This window comes from Entelurus aequoreus, linkage group LG13 (assembly GCF_033978785.1).
Source record: "Entelurus aequoreus isolate RoL-2023_Sb linkage group LG13, RoL_Eaeq_v1.1, whole genome shotgun sequence".
Classification (NCBI taxonomy): Eukaryota; Metazoa; Chordata; class Actinopteri; order Syngnathiformes; family Syngnathidae; genus Entelurus; species Entelurus aequoreus.
The window spans coordinates 61932562-61945044 of NC_084743.1; positions in this window are offsets into that span (position 1 = coordinate 61932562).

The following is a 12483-nucleotide window of genomic DNA, read 5'->3' on the forward strand; positions in this document are numbered from 1 at the left end:
TTCAGAATGTGTTTGTTCTATTTTTGGCCAAAGTAAGACAAAGAAAACAATCTGAAGTTGCCTTTGTTTTTTAGTTTTAATGCCATGATTTTAATAGTCCAGCCCGCGTGTGCACAGATTTTCCTCCATGCGGCCCCTGAGCTAAAATGAGTTTGGTCTGGTGAGATGTACAGTAGAGAAACTGAGCTCAGCAGAAAGGAAGGACAACTGGCAGGAACTACAGAGGTACTTTTTTTCTAAGTGTCAAAAAGTCAGACATTTTTCGGTCAAAAGTGGGGATTTTTTTTAAGTGTCAAAATGTGGGGATTTTTTCTAAGTGTCAAAAAGTCGGAATGTTTTTTGTCAAAAAGTCTGGATTTTTTCCAAGTGTCAAAAAGTGGAACATTTTTCTAAGTGTCAAAAAAGTGGGGATTTTTTTCTAAGTTTCATAAAGTCTGATTTTTTTTGTCAAAAAGTCTGGATTTTTTCCAAGTGTCAAAAAGTCGAGATTTTTTCCAAGTGTCAAAAAGTCTGGATTTTTTTCTAAGTGTCAAAAAGTCTGGATTTTTTCTAGGTGTCAAAAAATCGGGATTTTTTCCATGTGTCAAAAAGTCGGAATTTTTTTGGTCAAAAAGTGGGGATTTTTTCTAAGTGTCAAAAAGTGGGGATTTTTTCTAAGTGTCAAAAAGTGGGGATTTTTTTCTAAGTTTCAAAAAGTCGGAAATGTTTTATAAGTGTCAAAAAGTCTGAATTTTTTTTGTCAAAAAGTCGGACATTTTTTGTCAATAAGTCTGGATTTTTTTGTAAGTGTCAAAAAGTCAGGATTTTTTCTAAATTTCAAAAAGTCGGAAATGTTTTCTAAGTGTCAAAAAGTCGGAATTATTTTTGTCAAACAGTCCAGATTTTTTGTAAGTGTCAAAAAGTCGGACATTTTTTTTTCAAAAAGTCAGGATTTTTTCCAAGTTTCAAAAAGTCGGAAATGTTTTCTAAGTGTCAAAAAGTTGGAATTTTTTCTAATTGTCAAAAAGTCTGAATTTTTTGTCAAAAAGTGGGGATTTTTTCCAAGTGTCAAAAAGTGGGGATTTTTTGTAAATTTCAAAAAGTCGGAAATGTTTTCTAAGTGTCAAAAAGTCTGAATTTTTTAAGTCAAAAAGTCGGGAATTTTATTTAATAAGTCTGGATTTTTTTCTAAGTGTCAAAAAGTCAGGATTTTTTCTAAGTTTCAAAAAGTCGGAAATGTTTTCTAAGTGTCAAAAAGTCAGAATTTTTTCAAAGTGTCAAAAAGTCTGAATTATTTTTGTCAAACAGTCCAGATTTTTTTTAAGTGTCAAAAAGTCGGAAATGTTTTCTAGGTGTCAAAAAGTCTGAATTTTTTTTGTCAAAAAGTCGGGAATTTTATTCAATAAATCTGGATTTTTTTCTAAGTGTCAAAAAGTCAGGATTTTTTCCAAGTTTCTAAAAGTCGGAAATGTTTTATAAGTGTCAAAAAGTCAGAATTTTTTCAAAGTGTCAAAAAGTCTGAATTATTTTTGTCAAACAGTCCAGATTTTTTGTAAGTGTCAAAAAGTCGGACACCGTTCGCAGCCCAACAATGTTGTTGTTTAGGGCCCCGACCACTTGGGGGCCCCCATGATCATGACTTTTGTAAATATTGGAAGATTTCTCTCGTTTGATAAATATGTCAATTATAAAAGGCAATATAAGTATAGTTAAGATAAATTAAATTTTTCTGCTAATTTATGGATTTTTCTTAAAATTTTTCTTCAAATTTGAATAATTATTGTGTGAATGCACATGGTTTTCTACACCAAAATACATCTTCTTCAACTTTTCTTCTTCCGATTTTGGCGCTCTCTACCTTCCACATTGTACACTCGATTCAAACCGTTCCTACTTCAAACTGTTCAGCCTATTCAGAAGTTGTGGGCTTTCCCTTGAAAAATTCAAAAAATTCCCAGATTTCCCAGAATTCCAGGTTTTCCAGGACATTTTTCCCGTTTAAAATGAATTGGCCATTTTTCAAACTTCCACCATTTCCACATTTTTCAACCGATTCAAACCATTCCACCTCAACAAATTTCACCATCCTGGAAATTCAAACTACCCTTTTTTCAAACTCAAAAAAATTCCAGGATTTTCCATAATTCCTGGTTTTCCAAAGCCCAATTTCCACCCTTTTTTCTGGCGACTACTCCTTCCACATTTTTCAACGCATTTCAACCGTTCCAACGTCAAAAAATTCCTTTTATTCAGAACAAAAAAACAAAATTAGTTTTTTGAACTGGAAAAATTCCCGGTTTTGCCGAAAATTCCAGGAATTCCGTAATACCATTTCTCGATTCAACATGTTATTACTTCAACATTTCTCGACCGATTTGAATAATTCCAACACCAAACCATTTCAACTCGTTCAGACCTTTCAAGTATTTTTCACCATTTTCCGAAAAATTCCCGCTTTTCCCGAAATTCCCAATTTTTGGGGAAATATCCATTGAAATCAATGGGAAATTCTTCAAAGTTCCACAACTCCCACATTTTTCCATCTGATTCAAACTGTTCCAACTTCAAACTGTTCAGCCTATTCGGGAATCGCAGGCTTTCCCTTGACAAATTCCAAAAATTCCCAGATCTCCCAGAATTCCAGGTTTTCCGGGACAAATTAATTGGCCATTTTTCAAACTTCCACCATTTCCACATTTTTCAACCGAGTCTAACCATTACCCCTTCAACACATTCCACCATCCTGGAAATTCAAACTACCATTATTCCAAGTTAAAAAAAATTCCAGGATTTTCCAGAATTCCTGGTTTTCAAAGCCCTATTTACACCCTTTTTTTCTGGCGAATACTCCTTCCACATTTTTTCAACGCATTTCAACCGTTACACCGTCCAAAAATTCCTCTTAATCAGAACAAAAAAACAAAGTTGTTTTTTGAACTGGAAAAATTTCCGTTTTTTTGCAGAAATTCCAGGAATTCCGTAATACCATTTCTCAATTCAACATGTTACTACTTCAACAGTTCACGACCGATTTGAAAAATTCCAACACCAACCATTTCAACTCATTCAGACCATTCAAGTTTTTATCTTTTTTCTTTTTTTTAAATCCCGCTTATCCCGAAATTCCCAATTTTTTGGGAAATTCCCATTGAAATCAATGGGAAATTCTTCAAAGTTCCACAACTCCCACAATTTTCCATCTGATTCAAACTGTTCCAACTTCAAACTGTTCAGCCTATTCGGGAATCGCAGGCTTTCCCTTGACAAATTCCAAAAATTCCCAGATCTCCCAGAATTCCAGGTTTTCCGGGACAAATTAATTGGCCATTTTTCAAACTTCCACCATTTCCACATTTTTCAACCGAGTCAAACCATTACCCCTTCAACACATTCCACCATAATGGAAATTCAAACTACCATTATTCCAAGTTCAAAAAAATTCCAGGATTTTCCAGAATTCCTGGTTTTCAAAGCCCTATTTACACCCTTTTTTTCTGGCGAATACTCCTTCCACATTTTTTCAACGCATTTCAACCGTTACACCGTCCAAAAATTCCTCTTAATCAGAACAAAAAAACAAAGTTGTTTTTTGAACTGGAAAAATTTCCGTTTTTTTGCAGAAATTCCAGGAATTCCGTAATACAATTTCTCAATTCAACATGTTACTACTTCAACAGTTCTCGACCGATTTGAAAAATTCCAACACCAACCATTTCAACTCATTCAGACCATTCAAGTTTTTACCTTTTTTCTTTTTTTTAAAACCCGCTTTTCCCGAAATTCCCAATTTTTTGGGAAATTCCCATTGAAATCAATGGGACATTCTTCAAAGTTCCACATTTTCCATCTGGTTCAAACTGTTCCAACTTCAAACTGTTCAGCCTATTTGGGAATCGCGGGTTTTCCCTTCACAAATTCCAAAAATTCCCAGATTTCCCAGAATTCCAGGTTTTCTGGAACATTTTTCCCATTCAAAATTATTTGGCCATTTTTCAAACTTCCACCATTTCCACATTTTTCAACGGATTCAAACCATTCCACCTTCAACACATTCCATCATCCTGGAAATTCAAACTACTCTTTTTCCAAGATAAAAAAAATTCCAGGATTTTCCAGAATTCCTGGTTTTCCAAAGCCCTATTTCCACCCTTTTTTTCTGGAGACTACTCCTTCCACATTTTTCAAAGCATTTAAAACTATCCACTGTCAAAAAATTCCTCTTCATCAGAACAAAAAAACGAAGTTGTTTTTTGAACTGGAAAAAAATCCCAGTTTTCCCGAAATTCCAGCAATTCTGTAATACCATTTTTCGATTCAACATGTTACTATACTTCAACATTTCTCGACCGATTTGAAAAATTCCAACACCAACCATTCAAGTATTTTTCACCATTTTCCCGAAATTCCCAATTTTTGGGGAAATTCCCCATTGAAATCAAATCAAATCAAATCAAATCAAATCAAATCAAATCAAATCAAATCAAATCAAATCAAATCAACTTTATTTATAAAGCACATTTAAAATTTACCACAGGGGTAGCCAAAGTGCTGTACAATGGGCAGGTTAAAAATAATACGATAAATCAATGGGACATTCTTCAAAGTTCCACAACTCCAACATTTTTCCATCCGATTCAAACTGTTCCAACTTCAAAATATTCAGCCTGTTTGGGAATTGTGTGCTCTACTTCAACAATTCTAAAAAAAAATTCCAGGATTTCAGTTCAACTTCAGCATTGGAGCATTCACACGCAAGTCCTTCAGGAATTGCCTCTTCTAGGTTAAGTTTTTTTTATTAATTTTTTAAAATAAAATAAAATTACAAGGTACTGACACACAGGTTTAAGAAATAATGAATTAAATAAATACTTGATTAAATTGTGCAACTGGGAGTGTGTCTATGAGGGGGGGTGATGGCAGGTTTTGGGTGGGGTGGGGGCCCGTCAGGAGTCTAATAATTGAAAATAAGTAATATTAAAAACACAAAAAAAATCCTATTTACAAAAATCCTGCATAGATTACTGACACCAGTCACTGGATTTAGAAAAATACACTCATGCAAGAATCCAATTATTTGTGGATCCACAGGGTGGCGCTGTGACTCCATGACTCCAACACACCCTGGACAGTACATTCCTCAAAAAATGTGTTTGTCACCCCTCCATTAGGTTTACATATCAACATTCTGATCAAATGCTTTCTAAACAGGCTTATTTGTCAGTGTTGAATTCATAATGTACTGTTATTTTATTTTTTTAGGCAAATAAATGCACTCTTGGTGAACCTTTACTACAAAAAGAAAACATATCCTCCGCATGAAACAGTCGAGTATCTTTACTATCAATCATCATCATGTCAGTCGGAGACTTTTTGATGAATTATTAATTTGGTTTTCAGGATAAATCCCAGTCAGACTTTTTCCAGATGAGTTTTCTGTATTAAAGAGTCACCTGGAGGACAGACCACACGCTGGGTGTGTTTGAAGACCGCTGGTCATCCAGGTGAGCTCTTAAGCCCACCTGGATGACACCAGTTTCCTATTTAACGGCACCAAATGTTGGACTGAGAAATTCTTGTCCTTTCTTGCCTTCCCTTTGCACACATTCGTTCATTGACTCATTGATTCGTTCATTAAATGAGTCACAGGTAAAGGTATGATCACAAGTGTGTATAATCAGCGCTCCTAGCAATGAGACGTAAACAAGCGCTGAGAACATAGGATAACTATAACAAACACACCTGAGGTGACAGGTCATGACAGTGTTAGAATAATTGTATCGAAGTTATCACAAAAGCTGTCTTTAATCCTACCAAGCAGAAGGCTTGTAAAACTCCACCGTGTAGGATGGGAAGCAACATGAAGGTGTTCTGTTTCTTTCATGTATTGTAATCAACAGAAAGATATTGTCTTGACCCGAGAACTACAACGCGAAGAGGAAGCAGGACCCGACTCCCCTCCGGGGACCTTTTCTGTGAACTGTTTTACGACCTTTTCTTTGAACAGTTGTAATAAAAGGCGATGGCTGTTTACCACCCCCGTCCCTTAGAATCAGCTGTTGCCATGTAATCATGGAAAGTCCAAATAAAATACAATCTTTCGCCAGAGCGTAATGACACTGTGCAAGAGTACAGCCCAGACGTCTCTCCTCAATTGAGCCAAATTTCATTCCGTCTCTGTTTAATTCTTTGCTTCTTGTCTTGTTTAATAGATGTCATCAGTGTTTGAACCAGACAGACAGTATTAGCAATATTTGTATTATAAGCGCTAACGCAGAGGAACTACTTCTAGTGGCAAAGTAATCACAAAGATACAGAGAAATATGATTAATTCTTCAACCAAACGGGAAGATATAAACATCCTATAAGCCGACGTCCCAGTGAGAGCAGACATTGTACAGTAAGTGATTGTTTTACCATGTTTGTACTTCTTGTTTAACACTTAGCAATATTACTACCGTCGGTAAGGTTGTATTTTTTTTGCCTCATTCCTGTGAGACTAATGCGTGTGACTGACGCATTAAGGAGCGGGGCTACCCAGGACTAGCGGCAGTGTGCTCAAACAACCACCAGGTAGCGTCTGTGAGCAGATAATTCTGCATCATCTCTTTCTTTTTCTGACATTATTGCATTCTTTATGCATTGTTCGCTCATGTTTTGTTTACCACACAGCTTCTGAAACTTGTAGCTCATCCTCCATATATTCAGGCTCAAAAATAGAAGGTTTTTGATCATCATTTGTCCCATTACGCATGCGTTGTCAAGCCAGACAAGCCTGTCTCCCATCAATTCATTGTCCATATTTTCTTAGTTTTTGGATGTTTCAAAGCTTTACGGATATTTCATTTACCATAAATTCCGGGCTTTAAGCCGCTACGTTTTTTTCCCCCCACGCTAAGAACCCTGCGGCTTGTAAAACGGTGCGGCTAATATATGGATTTATTTTCGTTAACGGCCAGACTGTTTTGTGTTCAATAGTTTTCATTAAACTCAAGCAGAGACACCGAAAAGGTGTGTTATTGTTTGTGCTATGGCGCCATCTTTTGGGCGAGTTTGCTCACTGCAGGTGTTGCGGGTTGAACAATATACTTCCTGTTTCAACGCCTTGAACCGGAAGTAAAACCGTCCACAGCGTTTCTGCTCGAAATGATTCTTCATTCTTAACGCCAAGCAACATTTGTCCATCCATCCATCCATCCATTTTCTACCGCTTGTCCCTCCCGGGGTCGCTGAGGGGGCCGGAGCCGAGTGTTGCATGCCTTTGGAGGTGGGAGGAAGCCGGAGTACCCGGAGGGAACCCACGCAGTCACGGGGAGAACATGCAAACTCCACACAGAAAGACCCCGAGCCCAGGTATCAAACCCAGGACCTTCTTATTGTGGGGCACACGCCTTCACACCTGTGCCGTTTTACAATATAACTAAAACAATTCATACTTACTAAACTGTCCGATGTGTGGTCTTTGTAGAGTGTTTTCATGCATATTTGTACGTGCCATCGTAATGTAATGAAGCTAGCGCCGTTAGCGTTAACTATTATGCTAACACTTTTACGAGTGTCTGTGTTAGTTTTATTAACTTAATATGACATTCTTTTTGTATTGCAAATTCACCAAAACGTCACTGTGGAGTTATTGAGTCTGTTTAGCTGATTGGAGAGCTAGCTTCCGCAGCTCGTGGGTCCATGACGATAACTTCTGTTTTGTTTGATCAGCCGTTTTACTGCCCTGTTAAGACACGGTTTGGAAACAATTAGGGTACGTAAATAAACATTTACAAAAACCTCATTGTGTAAATGAGTGATGTGCAGATCGATACTGAAATATCGATACCGTCGATACCAGAACTTTATGCTCTAATATCAAAAAAGTCAAAATATCGAAACTTTTGATACTTTAGTTCAAACTTTTTCCACCAAGGGCCACATAATGAAAAGTCACAATATACAGGGGCCATATTGATATTTTATTTATTTAAAAAATGCTAAAACCAGATATTGTTTCAGCTTTGTATTATAGATGACTAAATAGAAGAATATTATTATTATTTATTAGTTTGAACATTTCAGCTTTTCCTCATTACATAATGATTTTTTTTGCTCTTTTTTCCTTTTTTTCTCTCGTAAGAAAATAATACAAATATCAATAATACGATTTTGCAATTGCATAACCTAGTGTGTCAAAATTTCTGCCTGTGTAAAAATAATAATGTTCAGTTACATATTTAACAGTGTTTATTATGGTTGTTGATTTGAATTTTTTCAAATTAAATCACAAGTTAGTGTTAATTTATATTCTAATTAACTAACTAACTGTATTTTATTTTTTATCTTGAGAGCTTCGAACATTTTAGATCAGGGGTGTCTAAACTTTCCACAAAGAGTGACATACTAAAACGTCAAGTATTTAGGGCCATTTTGATACTTTTGGCAATATAATGTATGTATATATATATATAATTTATTTTTTTTAAATGCCAAAACCAGATAATATATATATTTAAAGAAAACACATTGTTTTATAGGTGACTAAGTATACTATTATTTATATATATTTTTTAAATTTAATTCCAATGAATTGCTTCCCTGCTCGTCAGGGGATTTTATAAATATATAACCTGCGAAACAGGCTTGTAGGGATGATATAATCTCTGTATTTTTTCCTGACCTAACATATATTCCGCTCTACCCCAGTATTGAGCACTGTATAATGGATAAACCACAGAAACCTTGAATATATATATATATACACTACCGTTCAAAAGTTTGGGGTCACCCAAACAATTTTGTGGAATAGCCTTCATTTCTAAGAACAAGAATAGACTGTCGAGTTTCAGATGAAAGTTCTCTTTTTCTGGCCATTTTGAGCGTTTAATTGACCCCACAAATGTGATGCTCCAAAAACTCAATCTGCTCAAAGGAAGGTCAGTTTTGTAGCTTCTGTAACGAGCTAAACTGTTTTCAGATGTGTGAACATGATTTGCACAAGGGTTTTCTAATCATCAATTAGCCTTCTGAGCCAATGAGAAAACACATTGTACCATTAGAACACTGGAGTGATAGTTGCTGGAAATGGGCCTCTATACACCTATGTAGATATTGCACCAAAAACCAGACATTTGCAGCTAGAATAGTCATTTACCACATTAGCAATGTATAGAGTGTATTTATTTAAAGTTAAGACTAGTTTAAAGTTATCTTCATTGAAAAGTACAGTGCTTTTCCTTCAAAAATAAGGACATTTCAATGTGACCCCAAACTTTTGAAAGGTAGTGTGTGTATATATATATATATATGTATATATATATATATATATATATATATATATATATATATATATATATATATATATATATATATATATATATATATGTATTTTTTTTTAAATGTCAAAAACAAATAATATACACTATCGTTCAAAAGTTTGGGGTCACATTGAAATGTCCTTATTTTTGAAGGAAAAGCACTGTACTTTTCAATGAAGATAACTTTAAACTAGTCTTAACTTTAAAGAAATACACTCTATGCATTGCTAATGTGGTAAATGGCTATTCTAGCTGCAAATGTCTGGTTTTTGGTGCAATATCTACATAGGTGTATAGAGGCCCATTTCCAGCAACTATCACTCCAGTGTTCTAATGGTACAAAGAGTTTGCTCATTGGCTCAGAAGGCTAATTGATGATTAGAAAACCCTTGTGCAATCATGTTCACACATCTGAAAACAGTTTAGCTCGTTACAGAAGCTACAAAACTGACCTTCCTTTGAGCAGATTGAGTTTCTGGAGCATCACATTTGAGGGGTCAATTAAACGCTCAAAATGGCCAGAAAAAGAGAACTTTCATCTGAAACTCGACAGTCTATTCTTGTTCTTAGAAATGAAGGCTATTCCACAAAATTGTTTGGGTGACCCCAAACTTTTGAACGGTAGTGTATCTATTTAAAGAAAACTACGTTGTTTTATAGGTGACTAAGTATGCTATTATTTATGTATATTTTTTAAATTTAATTCCAATGTATTGCTTCCCTGCTCGTCAGGGGATTTTGAGCAGGGAAACCTGCGAAACAGGCTTGTAGGGATGATATAGCCTCTGTGTTTTTTCCTGACCTAACTTATATTCCGCTCTACCCCGTTATTGAGCACTGTATAACGGACGAACCACAGAAACCTCAACTATATATATATATATATATATATATATATATATATATATATATATATATATATATATATATATATATATATATATATATATATATATATATATATATATATATATATATATATATATATATATATATATGTATATATATATATATATATATATATATATATATATATATATATATATATATATATATATATATATATATATATATATATATATATATATATATATATATATGTATATTTTTATTATTTCTTTTTTAAATTCCCAAAACAGATAATATATATATTTAAAGAAAACACGTTGTTTTATAGGTGACTAAGTATACTATTATTTATTTATTTTTTTTAAATTTAATTCCTCTGTATTGCTTCTTTTCCTTCCATTTTTTTTAGATAGATGTGTTATTATTTGAAAATACACAACTTTTTTAACATTTTAGCAGACACGTATATTTGCACAAAGTATCGGTATCAGATCGGTATCGCCGACACCGGCCTGAATTTTACTTGGCATCGGATCGGAAAGAAAATCATTGGTATCGCACATCACTAGTGTACATAACTCATTTCACAAGGTAAATATGTGCGGCTTATAGTCCGGTGCGGCTTATATATGGAAAAAAAAATATTCTGACATTTTGTGGGAAAATACGATACATTTTCATACCCTAATTTGTATTTTCTGTTGTCAAAAAGAGCTGGGATCGAATCAAGTATGCAGTTTGTGCTCCATTCTTTGCAAAAAAAAAACAAGCATCTCATTGTAAAACCAACACTACGCATCTTATTTAATACAACTGTGCAATATCACATTCCCCCCCCCTCGCACTTTAACAGTGAGGAGGATAGCTTAATCTTATTAGTGGTGGGATTGCAGTAAGCCTAATTTGCTGCATTGTAAAACATGAAGGGGATCTCGCTGCTATTTAAAGGATACATGCCAGATTACACAGAGACGATACCAGGATTCAGGAAATAATCGAATGAGTGAAAGAACAAAACGTTATCTCTTTGAAAGATGCAAAATAAAGCGTGCAAAAGGAGCATCTTCACAGGGGCCACGTGCAAACATGGCGGACATGTAAAGGGCCTGCAGCCTGTCAGCGGAGATTTGCCACTCAAAAACAAACAAACAAACAAACAAAACCTCCATCAAGGAGGTCTCAGCAGGAATTGGCCAGCGCTTGTCTCTTCAGTTCTATATCGGCCTTCTCCCTTTATTGTTCTCCAGGGATTTGTTTTTTCATCTCTCCGCAAAAATTCAAAGGGAAAGGATTTCAGAAGCCAACGTTTCAAAGCTTTGTTTGGTGATTAGTCGAGCGGGAGAACCACGTTCAAGCGCGCGTTTTTGTGGGCGTGCCGTGGCGAGCAGCGTGGAGACTCGTGGCCCCGAGATGTGCCGTGTGGACTGTGAGGTCCTTGAAATGAAACTCACGACATGACACGTTTCACGGGAAATGACGTTTTCTTTCTTCTACCGTCCTTGTGAATAGACTGCAAAGACAAGAAAAATCACACACACACACAAGTCCGAATTGTTTTATGACAAATGTCACCATTTTGCATTAAAAAGTAATAATTTTACATAAAAAAGTAATAATTTTAAGGCAAAATATTGCAATATTACAGAAACAGAAAGAAAATGAGAAATTGTTCCCAATTTTATAAGAAAAAAGTCGACACATTGTGAGAAAAAGATTCCTTTTAGTTCATTTTTAAATTTTTTTTGTTTGTAATTGGTTTTCAATCTTCATTATTTACTTCAAGTATGTCTCTATATACATTTTTTTTTTATTTTTTTATGCAAATATAAAAAAGCTTGTTGTGAAAAATTTGTTGGAATTTCACAAGAAAAAGGTCACAATTTCACAAGAAAAACTTAGAACTTTGGCAATATTATAATAAAAGTCGTAATTTTACTCAACGCAAGTCAACATTTTACAAGTGCAATATTGTGATGAAAGTTGGAATTTTACTATATAGCAGTCGCAATTTTACAAGAAAAGCTTAACATTTTGGCAATTTTATGAAAAGAGTCGTAATTTTACTTGACAAAAGTCACACCATTTTATAAGAAAACTTTAAAATGTTGGCAATATTATAATAATAATCGAAATTTTACTCGGCAAAATGATGACAAAAGTCATAATTATACCCAAAAAATTTCACTATTTTACAAGAACAACGAAAAAATTGGCAATATTGTGAAAAGTCCGAATTTTTTTATGACAAATGTCACCATTTTGCATTAAAAAGTAATAATTTTACATAAAAAAGTAATAATTTTAAGGCAAAATATTGCAATATTACAGAAACAGAAAGAAAATGAGAAATTGTTCC